We start from the raw sequence: 16,369 nt of genomic DNA, 5'->3' as shown, positions 1-16,369 counted from the left end.
GAGATTTGATAGTTTGTGTTTTTTCAAAGAATTATGTCAATTTTATGTAGGCTGTTGAATTTGTGGGTGTAAAGTTGTTGATAATATTTCATTATGGTCCTTTATAAAACATGTAGGGTGTCTAATAATATCCTCTTTGTCATTCATTGTATTGATAATCTGTGTCTTCTTTGTTTTTGTGGTCAGTCTGTGTAGATATTTATCAATTTTATTAAAACATTCAAAAAACTGGTTTTGAAATTCTTGGATTTTTTCTATTTACTGAATTCAGTATCATCAATTTTTTCCATTTATTCTTTTCTCCTTTATATCTGAATTTGGTTTAGTTCACTCCTCTTTTCCTAGTTTCATAAGATTGAAACTTAGATCACTGATTTGAGGTGTTTCTTCTTTTCCAATACAAGCATTTAGTGCTATGACTTTTGCTCTAGGTACTGCTATTAATGCATCCTCCAAATTTTTGATGTTACATTTTTACTTTCATTCATTTCAGCATATTTTTCCTCTTGAGTGTTTTGACCCTAGGTTATTTAGAAGTGGGTTATTTAATTTCAAAATATTGTGGATTTTCCACATATCTTTCTTTTATGACTTTTTATTTCTCTTATTTTCAAGCACTTATTTGTATGATTTCTAATCTTATTGATTTGTTAACCTGTTTTATGACCCAGAATAAGGTCAATATTGATGAATGTTCCATGTATATTTGAAAAGAAAGCTTATTCTGCTCTTGTTGAGTGCAGTGTGCCATAAAAGTCAATTAGGTGCATTTGATTAAAAGTGTTCTGGTCTATTTTATCCTACTTATTTTCTCTGCAATAACCCAATCAATTAATTAGAAAGTAGTATTGAATTCTTTAAATATAATCGTACTTTTTCTATTTGTTTTTTCACTTTTACCTTTTTTTTTTTGGAAGCTCCATATTTAGGTACATTCAAATTTAAGATTATTATATCTTCTTGCAAAATTGACCGTTTCATCATTATATCATATCCTTCTTTACCAGTGATAATATTCTTTGAACTAAAGACTACTTTGTCTGATATGAGTAGAGTAATCATCTTTAAGGATGTTACCCTGTGATAAAGTGTAATCTTTCTTTTGGTTAATGTTTGCTTGATACTTCTTTCTCCTTCCTTTTTCTTCTGATCTCTGTGTTTGTATTTGAAGTGAGATTCTTACGGACAGCATATATTTGGCTTTGGGATTTTCAATCAATCTGGCAATCATTGTCTTATTGGTTGGAAAGTTGGGCTGGGTTTGAAGTTTGTTGCTGTTATGGTTACTCCCAGGACACCACGCTCTTCAAATTTCTGTGGCGATAACTTGTGTTTAGGGCTGGCCTAGTTTTCCAGAGCCCTGCCTGCTTGGCTGTTTCGCATCTTCCCTTTCTGCTGCACCTCAGAGAGAGTCTCTGTGTGTGTTCTTCTCCTGTCCCTCCAGCAGTTTTCTCCTGTTCCTTCTCATTCCACACTTGGTAGGTTGGTGGTGGGAGGGGCTGTAGGGATTGAGCATTCTTTGTGTTCTGATTAAACCTCAGTTTAGGCAAGCTCACATCCCTGTGTCTTGGGGGTGTGGCATTCTCTGTTTACTTGCCCCTCTCCCAGCTGCAGTTGCGGGCCCAGTGCCCATTTCTGCCACTCACCCAGGAATATTTTTTCCTGTTCCCTGACAGTGTTTGTTGCCTCTCTCCTCACAGGTTATATAGGGGAAATATAGGGTAGGTTGGGGTGAAGGTTCTGGGTGGAGTTTCCTGCCTTGTTCACGTAGCTGCACTTTCTCTCTCCCAGGCCGGTACCATATTGAACATTTTTTAGGAGTCCTTCTGATACTCTCTGTGAAGGTCTAGTGGGTCTTGTTCAGAAAGAGAAGGGGGATTTCCCCAAATTCTCTGGTCCTCCAGGGGCTTCCTACCGCCCAACACACTGCACTTGGCCTAAATCAACTCATCGACTATGCTGGCTGAATCCTTCCTACAGATGTGTGGTGTATCTTACCTAGATAAGCATGTGCTCTCACTTTCTCTCCCAGAGGTGCTGTATTTCCTTAGATTTGAGGCCTGTTCTTTGCTCTGCAACCTCCACTCTCCAATGGGTTTGAATGAAAATCATGAATTTGAAAGTAAAAAGACTCCTTTTAGCTGTCTATGTCCCAGAGCAGAAGCTAGGTGAAATATATAAAATATTTTTAATTTCCAGAAATCCTGATTTTCTTTTTTTTTTTGCTTTAATTAGCAATCTAATCTTGCTTTAAGGATGTGCTATCTTCTCTAATCTGTCTAAGAATATTGATAAGTATTTTAAATGTTATATTATATTTACAAAATTATTTCTCCTTTCTCCACTGTCATCTGTTCTGTTTGTTCATTTTACACATTCTGTCTTGTTTTATTTTTCTTTACTGCTAATTTTTGGATTTACATCCCTATTTATTTCATTATAATGAAAGTGACTGTACTTATCTTCTAGTGTATTTCCCCAATAATCTTCTCCTTAGAATGTAATACCTGCATAGAAGCCCTTTGTACATGTTTCAAAAAAGGCTTTACTTAGATGCATAGATGGACAGGTTGTAATAATGTCACCTCCCTCCTCCAAAGCCAAATTAAGATGAGATTTATTCTGAAGCACTGACATTTATACTTAGAGCCCTTGTCTACAGGATCTTCACTTTTTTGAAAAAATATGACTTTATTTTTAATGAGAAAATCACACTCCACTCGCCACTCTGTAGGACACAACCCTCTGTACCTACTAACTCTAAATATAGTTGGTCCATTGAACAAAAATGGTTCTACACCCATGAGAGATTTCTCTGTGTCTGTTTTGGCCTGTGATTTTCTCCACTTGGCTTGTTTATTTCCTCAATCCTATGCACTTTATATTAGCGAGAGATTTATGAAAAAACCTTGTTCTAGTGTGCTGTGTCCCCCCAAATTTATATGTTGAAACCTAATCCCCAAAGTGATAGTATTAGGAAATGAGGCCTTGGGGAGGTGATTAGGTCATGAGGGCTGGGCCCTCATAAATGGGATTTGTGTCCTAATAAAAGAGATCTGGATAGATCCCTTGTCCCTTCCATCAGCTGAGGTTACAGTAAGAGGGCAGCCAGCGAGGCACCAGGCCCTTATTAGACACTAAATCTGCTGGTGCCATGATCTTGGACTTCCCAGGCTTCAGAACGGCAAGAAATAAGTGTTTGTTGTTTACAATCCACCCAGACTATGCTATTCTTGTTATAGCAGCCCAAACAGACTAAGACAAGGTGGTTTTACAATACTCTCTGTGTTTTTCTAGATTTATCCCCCATTCCATTTTGTAATTATTTACTGTAATTTCAGTGGGATTTTAGGAAACAACTTTTAGCTTTTCAGACCACCTTCTTGAACTAAAATTTCTCATTGAAGTTTTAAAGCTGCTATTTCTCCTTTTAAAAAGAAAATAAAATTATTTTAACATTTAGGAAGACTGTGACATTTGTAATAATTGCAGTCCTGGTTCCAGCTTGTATTTTAAATAAAGTAATTTATATTACATTTGTCTTTTCAAGAATAGAATAAAGAAATTTGCTCAAAATATAGGGTAGTCATAAGAAGATGTTCTATAGATGCCATGCGGAGAACTAAAAATAGCCTCGATTTTAGACATTATTATAAAGATTCCCTTAAAATGCACTTTTATAGGACCTTTTACCTCACCAAGGAATTTTATAAGCAACTGATCATTTCATCTTCTCTGTAAGGGTACTGGGGCACAGAGGGGTTAAATAGCATCCTCTGGGTACAGTCTGAGTAAAATGGAGTTCAAATAAAACTTTTAAGAATCGGAGGGTTTCATAAGGAGTGTCACCACAGTCAAATGAAGGCAGTAAACAGAATAACAGCAGCAGAAGCAGCAACAACAATAAGCGAACCATTACACGTTTAAGATTTTGCCTTTAAAGGTGTTGGAAGCTGAAGAAGAGCAATGCAGAGTGAGAATCTGGTATTTCAATCTATGCATGTCTTGAGAAGTGAAACCATATCCAGAAGTTAATAGCATCTTTTAAAAATTTTATTTGTAGTAACCAATATGTCTTTTTGTTTTTTAAAGTATATTTCTCACCTCAGCTTCACTTGGCAGCCATTTTAAGAAATCTTCGTTCTTTTCTTTTTTAAAAAGTTCAGCTTTTTTATAAGGTTCAGTAATTTCAACAGGAACTCTTTTCCTTTGGACTAAAGTTTTTAAGAAAAAGGAGAAAATCCCCTTTGCAATTCCTAATGCAGTAATCATTTGTTTTCTTCACAATCTCTCTGACAACTCTTATTTCCGTTATAAAGGAAATCTAATATATGCAAATTTTATACATGCACTCCCAACTTGCTCAGAGCATAGACAATATCAAGGATCAAAAACAAAGAAGAGGGAAAAAGAGGAAGAAGAAGAGAAAGGTAAGTACAGCAGGATGAATAATCAAGAAAGAAATACATTAAGTTTATTGATCAAGCAACCAGTCAATTAGTACTTACAGGATAGATAGGAAAGCATTCATAAAATGAGAGAGGAAATCCTATTCCTTAAGTGAGTGAAGATGCTAAAGTGTTTTCCCTGATGGTACTGTGGGGTGAGAACAGCTCGTACAAACTGAACTGCAGAAGACTGAGTGCGCCTTTCACTCAGAGACCCCACGAACTCTGAAGGGCTACAGTATTGACTGACAAAGGAGATGCAAACTTGCTTAGAGCTTCATTCACATCCTGTGGTCAACAGCAGGACTAAGTCTTTTCTTCTGGGATTCTCAACCAAGCAACACACATAAGATTCCAACAGAGGAGAAGGGGCAGAGCAAAATGGCGGGGTGAGCTGACCTGGGATTCTCTCCCCTCCACAATACAACAAAAGATTGGAAGAACTGAATTTCAGAGAATAAACATAATGCCAGCTCATTAGAGACCTACTATACCAAGAAGGCAGAGATCATAAACTTTGCTCACACCCTCAGAGGTGCTGGAACGGTAGGAGAGAACATCGCTCCCTCCCCTAGAGTCTGCGATTGCTGCTACGCTGGTTGGGAAGGAGCGGGGGAGGGGCCGCGCCACCGGGGGATCATCCAGGACTCCTGCTGCTGGTTCAGTGGAGACCCGCTGACGGGGGGAACGCTTCCGTCCGTGGGGACCCTATAAATCAAGGGCTTTGGGAGACCAGAGAACAGAACTGAACTGAACTCAGACCAGCACGTGTGAGTAACAGCCCCTCCCCCCCAGCAAAGCCAGTGGGCGCAGCCATCTTGCCCCGAAGGCGGAGAGCTCATAACACGCCGCTCTCGACCCCCATGTAGTGGCGACAGGCTGTAACTGCAACTGAACTCTACCACCATGAGAAAAAACCGCTCCTCTACCATCCAGCAATTTATAAAAGCCCCAGACCAGAAGGAAAACAATAAAAACATGGAATTAAGTCCTGAGGACTTGGAATTAGGTAAACTAAGTGATAATGAGTTCAGAGCAGCTATAATCAAAAAACTCCATGAGGTAGAGAGAAAGATAGAGAAACAAGCCGAGTTCTGGAGTTACTTCACAAAAGAGATTGAAATCATAAAGAAGAATCAAACAGAATTACTTGAGATGAAAAACACAATGGACCAGATAAAACAGAATACAGATTCCCTGAATGCCCGTGTAGACAACATAGAGGAGAAAATTAACATAATCGAAGATAGACAGGCTGAATGGCGCCAGACAGAGGAAGAAAGAGAACTAAGAATTAAAAAGAATGAGGAAAATCTCCAAGAGATAATGGATTCAAAGAGGAGTAAGAACATAGGGATCATAGGAATTCCCGAGAATATGGAAAAGGAAAATGGAGCAGAAAGTGTGCTTAACAAAATTATTGAAGAGAACTTCCCAAATCTAGGGATCGATGGAGAAATGTGTGTAGAGGAGGGTTTTAGATCTCCTAGATTTGTCAATGTAAAAAGAGCTACCCCAAGGCACATAGTAGTAAAGTTGGCACATAGGAATGATAAGGAAAGAATACTCAGAGAAGTAAGAAAAAAAAAGAGAATAACCTATAAAGGAGCCCCTATCAGACTGTCAGAGGATTTCTCTACAGAAACCCTACAAGCTAGGAGAGAATGGAGTGACATATTCAAAACTTTAAAGGATAAAAATCTTCAGCCAAGAATACTCTATCCAGCAAGAATTTCCTTCAGATATGAGGGAGAAATTAAATCTTTTCCAGACAAACAAAAGTTAAGGGAATTTGTAACTAAAAGCCCTCCACTACAAGAAATCCTCAAGAAGGCTCTCATACCTGAAAAAAGAAAAAAGGGAGAAAGGGGACACAATCCACAGACTAGGGAGACCGATGGATAGAACCAGAACAGGATAGCAAATATTCAACTATAGCATTAGTGTAAAGGTAAGGAAACTACCAAAACAAGGAGGATCTTAGTACTCTAACTACCAATTAATAAGACGAGTTGGAATAAAAAATGAAAATAATTATTTAGGAGGGGAAGAGCAAAGGGCCTAAATCAGTATTGGTCAAGTAAGTAAGAGACCACCAGAGAATAGACTATATTGTACACGAGATTCTAAATACAAACTTCAAGATAGACACTAAAATAAAGTACAGAACAGAGTCACAAATCATAAATAAGGAAAAATCTAAGAAACCCAGCATAAGAAATTGCAGTATTAAATGGGTAGTCTAAAGCAAACAGGAAAAGACACGCAGGAAAACAAGATAATGAGTGACAGATTAACAGCACTAAGTCCACATGCATCAATAATCACTCTCAATGTGAATGGATTGAACTCTCCAATAAAAAGACACAGAGTGGCAAAATGGATTAAAGAACAAGATCCAACAATTTGTTGCCTCCAGGAAACACACCTCAGCCCCAAGGACAAACACAGACTCAGGGTGAAGGGGTGGAGGACAATACTTCAAGCAAATAGCAAGGAAAAAAGGGCAGGTGTTGCAATTCTCATATCAGACCAAGTGGATTTCAAAATAAGACAGGTAAAGAGAGACACAGAGGGACAATATATAATGATCAAAGGGACACTTCATCAAGAAGAAATAACGCTTATAAATATCTATGCACCCAACACAGGAGAACCAAGATTCATAAAGCAACTATTAACAGACCTAAAGGAAGATGTTAAAAACAACACAATAATAGTAGGGGACCTCAACACCCCACTCACATCAATGGACAGATCATCCAGACAGAAAATCAACAAGGAAATAGTGGAGCTAAAGTTAACAATTGGACTTAATAGACATATATAGATCACTCCACCCTGAAAGAGCTGAATACACATTCTTCTCAAGTGCACATGGAACATTCTCTAGGATAGACCATATGTTGGGAAACAAGGCAAGCCTCTACAAATTTAAAAAAATTGAAATAATAACAAGCATTTTCTCAGATCATAGTGCTATAAGGCTAGAAATTAATTACAAGAAAAAAGCTGAGAAAGGCACAAAGATGTGGAGACTACAACACACTACAGAACAAGCAATGGATCATTGAAGAAATTAAAGAAGAAATGAAAAAATACCTGGAAACAAATGAAAATGATAGCATGCCATACCAACTCATATGGGATACAGCAAAAGCTGTATTAAGAGGAAAATTCATCGCAATACAGGCACATCTTAACAAACAAGAAAAATCCCAAATTAGCAACCTTAAAGCACACCTAACTGAACTAGAGAAAAAAGAACAAATGAAGCCCAAAGTCAGCAGAAGGAGAGAAATAATAAAAATCAGAGCAGAAATAAATACTATTGAAACGAAAAAGGCAGTAGAAAGGATCAATGAGACAAAGAGCTGGTTTTTTGAGAAGATAAATAAAATTGACAAACCACTAGCCAGACTTACAAAGAAAAAAAGGGAGAAAGCTCAAATAAACAAAATCAGAAATGAGCGAGGAGAAATAACAACAGACTCTGCAGAAATACAACAGATTATAAGAGAATACTACAAAAAACTATATGCCAACAGAATGGATAACCTAGAGGAAATGGATAAATTCTTGGACTCCTACAATCTCCCAAAGCTCACTCAAGAAGAGGCAGACAATTTGAACAGACCAATCACAAGGAAAGAGATTGAAACAGCAATCAAAAACATCCCAAAGAATAAAACCCCAGGACCAGATGGCTTTCCTGGAGAATTCTACCAAACTTTCAGAGAGGATTTAATACCTATCCTTTTCAAGCTATTCCAAAAAATTAGGGAAGATGGAACACTTCCTAACACATTCTATGAGGCCAACATCATGCTGATACCAAAACCTGACAAGGACACCACGAAAAAAGAGAACTACAGGCCAATATCACTGATGAACATAGATGCAAAAATTCTAAACAAAATTTTGGCAACCAGAATTCAGCAATTCATCAAAAGGATCATGCATCATGATCAGGTGGGATTCATACCAGGGACACAGGGATGGTTCAACTTCCGCAAATCAATCAACGTGATACACTACATCAACAAACTGAGGAACAAAAACCACATGATCATCTCAATAGATGCAGAGAAGGCATTTGACAAGATCCAACAGCCATTTATGATAAAAACTCTGAACAAAATGGGCATAGAAGGAAACTACCTCAACATAATAAAGGCCATATACGACAAACCCATAGCCAACATCATACTCAATGGGCAAAAACTGAACGCCATCCCCCTGAAAACAGGAATGAGACAAAGATGCCCTCTATCACCACTCTTATTTAACATAGTACTGGAGGTCCTGGCCAGAGCAATCAGGCAAGAAAAAGGAATAAAAGGAATCCAAATAGGGAGGGAAGGAGTGAAACTCTCGCTGTTTGCAGATGACATGATCTTATATATAGAAAACCCCAAAGAATCCATTGGAAAACTGTTAGAAGTAATCAACAACTACAGCAAAGTTGCAGGGTATTAAATCAATTTGCATAAATCAGTAGCATTTCTATACTCCAGTAATGAACCAACAGAAAAAGAACTCAAGAATACAATACCATTCACAATCTCAACAAAAAGAATAAAATACCTTGGGGTAAATTTAACCAAGGAAGTGAAGGACCTATATAATGAAAATTACAAGGCCTTTCTGAGAGAATTGGATGACGACATAAGGAGATGGAAAGACATTCCATGTACATGGATTGGAAGAATAAACATAGTTAAAATGTCCGTTCTACCTAAAGCAATCTACAGATTCAACGCCATCCCAATCAGAATCCCAATGACATTCTTTACAGAAGTAGAACAAAGAATCCTAAAATTCATATGGGGCAACAAAAGACCCCAAATTTCTAAAGCAATCCTGAGAAAAAAGAACAAAACGGGAGGCATCACAATCCCTGACTTCAAAACATACTACAAAGCTACAGTAATCAAAACAGCATGGTACTGGTACAAAACCAGGTGCACAGATCAATGGAACAGAATTGAAAGCCCAGAAATAAAACCATACATCTATGGACAGCTTATCTTTGACAAAGGATCTGAGGGCATACAATGGAGAAAAGAAAATCTTTTCGACAAATGGTGCTGGGAAAACTGGAAAGCTACATGTAAAAGAATGAAAATTGACCATTCTTTTTCACCATTCACCAAAATAAACTCAAAATGGATCAAAGACCTAAAGGTGAGACCTGAAACCATAAGGCTTCTGGAAGAAAACGTAGGCAGTACACTCTTTGACATCAGTATTAAAAGGATCTTTTCGGACACCATGCCTTCTCAGAGAAGGGAAACAATAGAAAGAATAAACAAATGGGACTTCATCAGATTAAAGAGCTTCTTCAAGGCAAATGAAAACAGGATTGAAACAAAAAAACAACCCACTAACTGGGAAAAAATATTTGCCAGTCGTATATCTGGCAAAGGCTTAGTATTCATAATATATGAAGAACTCTCGCAACTCAACAACAAAACATCAAACAACCCAATAAAAAAATGGGCTGGAGACATGAACAGACATTTCTCCAAAGAAGATATACTGATGGCCAATAGGCACATGAAAAGATGCTCATCATCGCTGATCATCAGGGAAATGCAAATCAAAACTACACTAAGATATCACCTTACACCCATTAGAATAACAAAAATATCTAAAACTAATAGCAACAAATGTTGGGGAGGTTGCGGAGAAAAAGGAACCCTCATACACTGCTGGTGGGAATGCAAACTGGTGCAGCCACTATGGAAAACAGTATGGAGATTCCTCAAAAAATTAAAAATAGAACTACCATATGATCCAGCCATCCCACTACTGGGTATTTATCCAAAGAGCTTGAAGTCAGCAATCCCAAGAGTCCTATGCACCCCAATGTTTATTGCAGCACTGTTTACAATAGCCAAGACGTGGAAGCAACCTAAGTGTCCAGCAACAGACAAATGGATAAAGAAGATGTGGTACATATATACAATGGAATACTACTCAGCTGCAAAACAGAACAAAATCATTCCATTTGCAATAACATGGATGGACCTTGAGAGAATTATGTTAAGTGAAATAAGCCTGCGAGAGAAGGACAATCTGTGTATGACTCCACTCATATGAGGAATTTAAAATTATGGACTAAGAACAGTTTAGTGGATACCAGGGGAAAGGTGGGGTGGGGGGTGGGCACAAAGGGTGAAATGGTGCACCTACAACATGACTGACAAACATTAATGTACAACTGAAATTTCACAAGATTGTAACCTATCAATAACTCAATAAAAAAAAAGAAAAAAAAAGATTCCAACAGAGATTCAAAGATGCTATTAAGATATGGAAACTTGAAAGACTTAAGCATAAGATCTAGAGTCCAATAAAATTCAAAGACAATAACAATTTGGAAAGAATAAAGAAGCCTCAGGAAATTGTCTTTGGGGTCTTAAATTTTAAAAAGAGCCTACTTATTCCCTAAATTTATAAACATGGGTTTCATGAGAGAGCAACTGGAGCCAAATGTTCACAGGGCTTTTATCTTCATGCATCTCTTTCAGCTGCAGACTCACAGAACAGCACAATGTGACTACCCAATGTTTAATTTTATACAATTGTTTTTCTTAAGAATGAGTTTATCAGGGAGGGAAATCTAGGCTTTCTAGGGCCAGCTCTGAATCTCTAGTCTGTTACTTCTGTCTCTACTCTCTGTTGCTCTGAGTTCTCGTAAGGGTATGTTACTACACAGTGGGTACTCTTTCCAGGTCTGTCACATTCTGTGTGTTTATATTAAACATTTAATGAAACAAAATACTATTCAAAAAGCTAGAAGTTTGTTTCCTCCCAGTAGTAATAAATATGTAGATATGTATCTTTCTAAGAAAACAGATAAGCTTTTCCTGTGGGAGCAGTGTTAGAAACATAACATAAGTCAAAATAGATATCTAGTAGTCTCATGCCCACCACATCCACCTCTCACTGTCTCTGAACAGAACCTTGGGTGCTTGTTGTATCCAATTATCCTGGGGTCTACGATGCTTCCCATAGTTTCTTTCTAAACTAGCTAAGATCCTTAAAACCAGTGAGACCACATCAACTTTCACCACTACATTCCCCTCCCACCCTACCTAACTTAAGCAAACAAGAAACCCCTGAGAATATTTGCCAAATCAGTGAGTGGCTGGATAGATGAACAAGTAAATAACAAAACAATTGTCATCTAGTTGGCTTCCATAACACGGATCATCACCATACTTTTTGTGAAATGTGTATTATTTTTCATCTCTACAACATAGTGCACAATTAGCTTTTTATTTGCCATTCTGTTTTATCTGTGCCTAAAGGAGCTAAATTAAGCAGAAATCTTCATCTGAAGTCAAAAAGCCTAATCCACTGAGCACACAAAATGTAACATATTTTACACTTAATGAAGAAGTATAGAAATTTCTATCCTAGAGCCCTAGTCAAATTACCTAATTCTCAGATGGCTATGTCTTGCCTCCTTAACATCTCTATGCAGCAACTATTACTTTCAGCATTTTTCTCCATCTTTAACTACCATTCAAAATTATTTTGCACTTTCATTTGTAACTACCTAAGGGTGAAATGCAATAGCTATTTTTGTGGTTAGAGTGGTCCCTGAAGAAATGCATTTAAGTTTGCAATGTACTTTTGTTCCTTTTGAGACTTAAATTACTGCTCAGCAAATGCAGCACACTGCAAATGCCAATGCTGTTATAAAATAACATTGAGAAAGATTATAGATTTGTCTAAGATTACTGTTTTTGTTGTTATACTTGCTCTTCTATCTTGTAGTACGCTTCTTCCCTCTGTATTAAAATGGAAAAACGTAAAGGAATTTATTCTTTCCCATTCCAAAAGCAAACTGTCTAAGCAGGTAATTATCATAACAGGCCGTTTTGGAATATCAGTTCTCTTTTCAATAGATTCTTAATAATGTAAATGCATCTTTAACACAAATTACATTTGTGATTTCACAGTAAGGAAATGGAATAAGATGGCAGAAATTTAAGAATAAAATGATAAAAATTCTTATGCCTTGTATGTCATTTAAATTTCTTTTCTAATTTTGTAGTTATTTTAATAAGTGGCACAAATGGCACAGAATACTGAATTTGGTCTTTATATATAATTTACTAATTCATTTGAAAATTTAATTAATCATCAAGAGAATAAATATAATCACAACTACATGGGAAATAAAACACATATTTCTATTTTAATTTACTATTTCGTCTAATAAAGTGTTTTATCTTTTAAGACTTAGACACTCTAAATCTGGGCATCTTCTTAGTGCCTATTTTGGGGGAGTTTTTTGTGTGTGCTTCTCTTAATTTCTTACTCCTTTCATGGGCCTAATGATGGTGCTACATTCTAACTATAAACTATCTTCTATCTAAAAATTCTACCTAATTGCTGCCTTTTTCGTTAACCACTTCTTCACCCCTCATTGCTTTAAAATAATTTATAAACCAATGCTACCTCAATAAAAACATTTTAAAAATATTTTAGTGTTTTCTTTGACTCTTATTGATACTCCACACATAAATTTTGCTATGTTATTATGAAACATTTTTCCATTCAATGTCTTCTTGCAGCACTGTCCTAGGAGGATTTCTCCAAACTGCACTATAGCTATTGCCGAAGACTTTATTACTAGCTCCCTTCAAGTAGCACTCCTCCTCCTCTGGGCAGTTTAGCCTAGGTGATGCTGTAGGAACAGACAACCCCTGAATCTCAGTGGTTTGACAGGAAAAAAGGTTGATTTTTGTCTCATCTCCATGTCCAGTGCTGGCTATCAGGGGGCTTTGCTCAGCTCGTCACTCAGGAGCTCAGAGAGAGTTTATATCCCCACCTACTACCATGATCGCAGCAGCCACTGGGGGGTGGAAGGGGCCGGAGACTGGTGAATCACACACTGGCTTTTACAGTTTCTACTTAACAGTGTGTATGTATCTCACTTTCAATTACCTTGTTACTTAATAGTCAAGTCACATGACAACGTTAGACTTGAGATTGAACAGGGAAGTGAAATCTCACAATGTGCCCAGAGAAAGAAATATTTTGGAACAAATATTGGAAATATTTTGTGGGCAAATTTAAGGACTTTTGCGTTGCTTGTGTCTAATTAACAAAAACATAAATAAATACCAAAACTTGTTTCTATGTTTTAGTCTCTTTTGCAAGTTTTTTTTATTGTGTAATGTAATGATCATACCAAATTTGTATAGTTAATAGTATTATTATTTCCATCTTGTATTTAAGGGTTACTGAGGCTCACAGGTTTAGTCACTACCTAGACAAAGTTCAGGATGGCAGATTCATAATTGAAACTCCACTTTGTCAGAGGCAAGAGCCATTGTATTGAATTTACTCTATACTAGGAAAAATACTATTCATCAAATTTCATTTTTATTATGTGGCTAATCTCAAAGCTGAATATATGCTTCCAATTGCATCTTTGTTCAAAGAGAGAGAGAAAGAGTATAAATTTGAGAGACCTTTCATTGACATCATCACATTGTCTTGCCCACCATTATCTCATACCCTTGTTTGTTTCATACTGTAAACCATACCTGAAAAGTTTTCCAGTTGTCAAATATGCTTCACTCTACTTACAACTTCATCTCACTATTCATCACAAACTTATGATTGCTACTCCTGACTCGTAGACTAGCCATAACTGATTGCTGCAACCCTTCAAGTTATTATTGATCAGATTCTGTGTGATCCCTGTATCACTTGTTATTTGGTTAATAATATAATGTTATTTGGAGAATAATATACTATGTAAGAAAACAATAATAAATAATAGAATTTTATTATATAAAATGATATAATAGTTATTTTATATATATATAAATTATGCATACGACTATATATAGTTTACATATATAGTCATCCTTTGGTATACTCAGGGAATTGGTTCCAGGACCCCACCTATACCAAAATCCTTGGATGCTCAAGTCTCTATGTAAAATAGTGTAGTATCTACATGTAACTTATGCACATGCTCCCATATATTTTAAATCATCTCTGCGTTACTTACAATACCCAACACAATGCAAATGCTGTGTGAATAGTTGTAATACTTTATTGTTTAGGGAATAATGACAAGAAAAAAAGTCTGTATATGTTCAGGACACATGCAACCATCATAAGCCTTTTGATCAACAATTGGTTGAATCCACGGAATCGGAACCATTGGATGTAGAAGGCTGACTGTAAACAATTTGTATATATACCATAATGTATACTATATATATGTACTTATATATTTTATATACAATATAATTAATATATAACAATTGAGTTAACACACAATATTGCATGGTAAAACCTATACAAATTAGAGATCTTATGCTTTTTTAAGATTTTCTAATAATTTCAAGGATACAGGCAAAGAAGTTGACTCAAAGAAGTTGGAGGCAACAAGGGAAGTTCCCCAACTCCTTCCTTCCTGCATAGGATGTGTTCTTCTGGACTAAAATAGCACAGGGATAAGTGAGGTTTACAAGGTTATCTCACATAGCAAGAAGAATGTCATTTATGAAACATCTGTTTTCTACTGTAGACAGTTTAACATTCTCCAGGGAGCTCTGACTCACCAATCCATAGATCCTGGTTTGTTTTACTGTAAGTATTTTTTTAGCTAATGTAATCAACTTTTTAGAAATCCAGCTCAGACACAGGCATATCAGACAAAAAAATAATAACATACTGTATAAAAATAATTATACATGTATTTTATTGGTTTAACATAAAGATATGAAGTTTATTTAATATTATATTTTAGCATATATTATTTACTTTTATGTCAAATAAATGCTATTATTTAAACAAACAATAGGACTAATGAACAGAGGCCATTAGTAGTAATTAATAGTAAGACATTATATTAATAATATCTGTAATAAAACTGTAACAGTATTTTTAAGTGTTTCTTTATGTCCCCTAATACAGCAATTTATTTGACCTCGTTTTTGATCTACACTTTTTGTGTCTGGTTTGTTTAACTCCTCATAATGTAGGTGAGATTCATACTGTTGTATATATCTGTAGTTCACTCATTTTTTAGACTAAATAGTCTTACATAAATTCCAAAATTAACTCCTTCATTTACTGTTCGAGACATTTAGATTGTTTCCAGCTTGGAGCTCTTATAAAAATTGCGGGTACACACATGTGTACACACAGAAATGCGTGTATTTCTGTTGGCTCTATGCCTGGGAAGAGTAAAATAATGTGTCATAGGATACAAGAGGTAGATTGTCAGCAAAGATGGTTGCCAACAATTTCTCCCATGCTTGAATGTTTTAAAACTCTTTCTTAGATATTTAAATTTTGTAGGCTAGATTATGGTATATTCTTAAGATAAATAAAAATAAGATTTTTAAAACAAGAACATATCATGGAGACACTAAGAAAACCAACAGTGAGACACAATGTTTACAAAAGACATATTTGATAAAGGACTGTTATCTAAAATATACAAATAACTCTTAAAATTAGAAAACAAGCAAATGAACAACCTGGTTAAAAAACGGAACGTAGACCTTAGTAGGCGCCTTACCAAAAAAGATACACAAATGGCAAATAAACATATGAGAAGATCCTTCACATCATATGTTATCAGGGAAGTGAAAATTAAAACAATAGTGAGATACTACTATACACTTGGTAGAATGCCCAAAATTTGGAATATTTACAACACAAAATGATGCTGAGGATGTGGAGCAGCAAGAACTCATTCATTGCTGCTGGGAATGCAAAATGGTACAGCCACTGTGGAAGACAGTCTGGCAGTTTCTTACAAAACTAAGCATACTATTACCATACAATCTAGCGGGTACACTCCCTGGTATTTAACCAAAGGAGCTGAAAACTTATGTCCACACAAAAACCTCCACAAGGATGTTTATAGC

This window comes from Equus quagga, chromosome 7 (assembly GCF_021613505.1).
Source record: "Equus quagga isolate Etosha38 chromosome 7, UCLA_HA_Equagga_1.0, whole genome shotgun sequence".
NCBI lineage: Eukaryota > Metazoa > Chordata > Mammalia > Perissodactyla > Equidae > Equus > Equus quagga.
Note: the sequence above shows the minus strand (reverse complement) of the source record.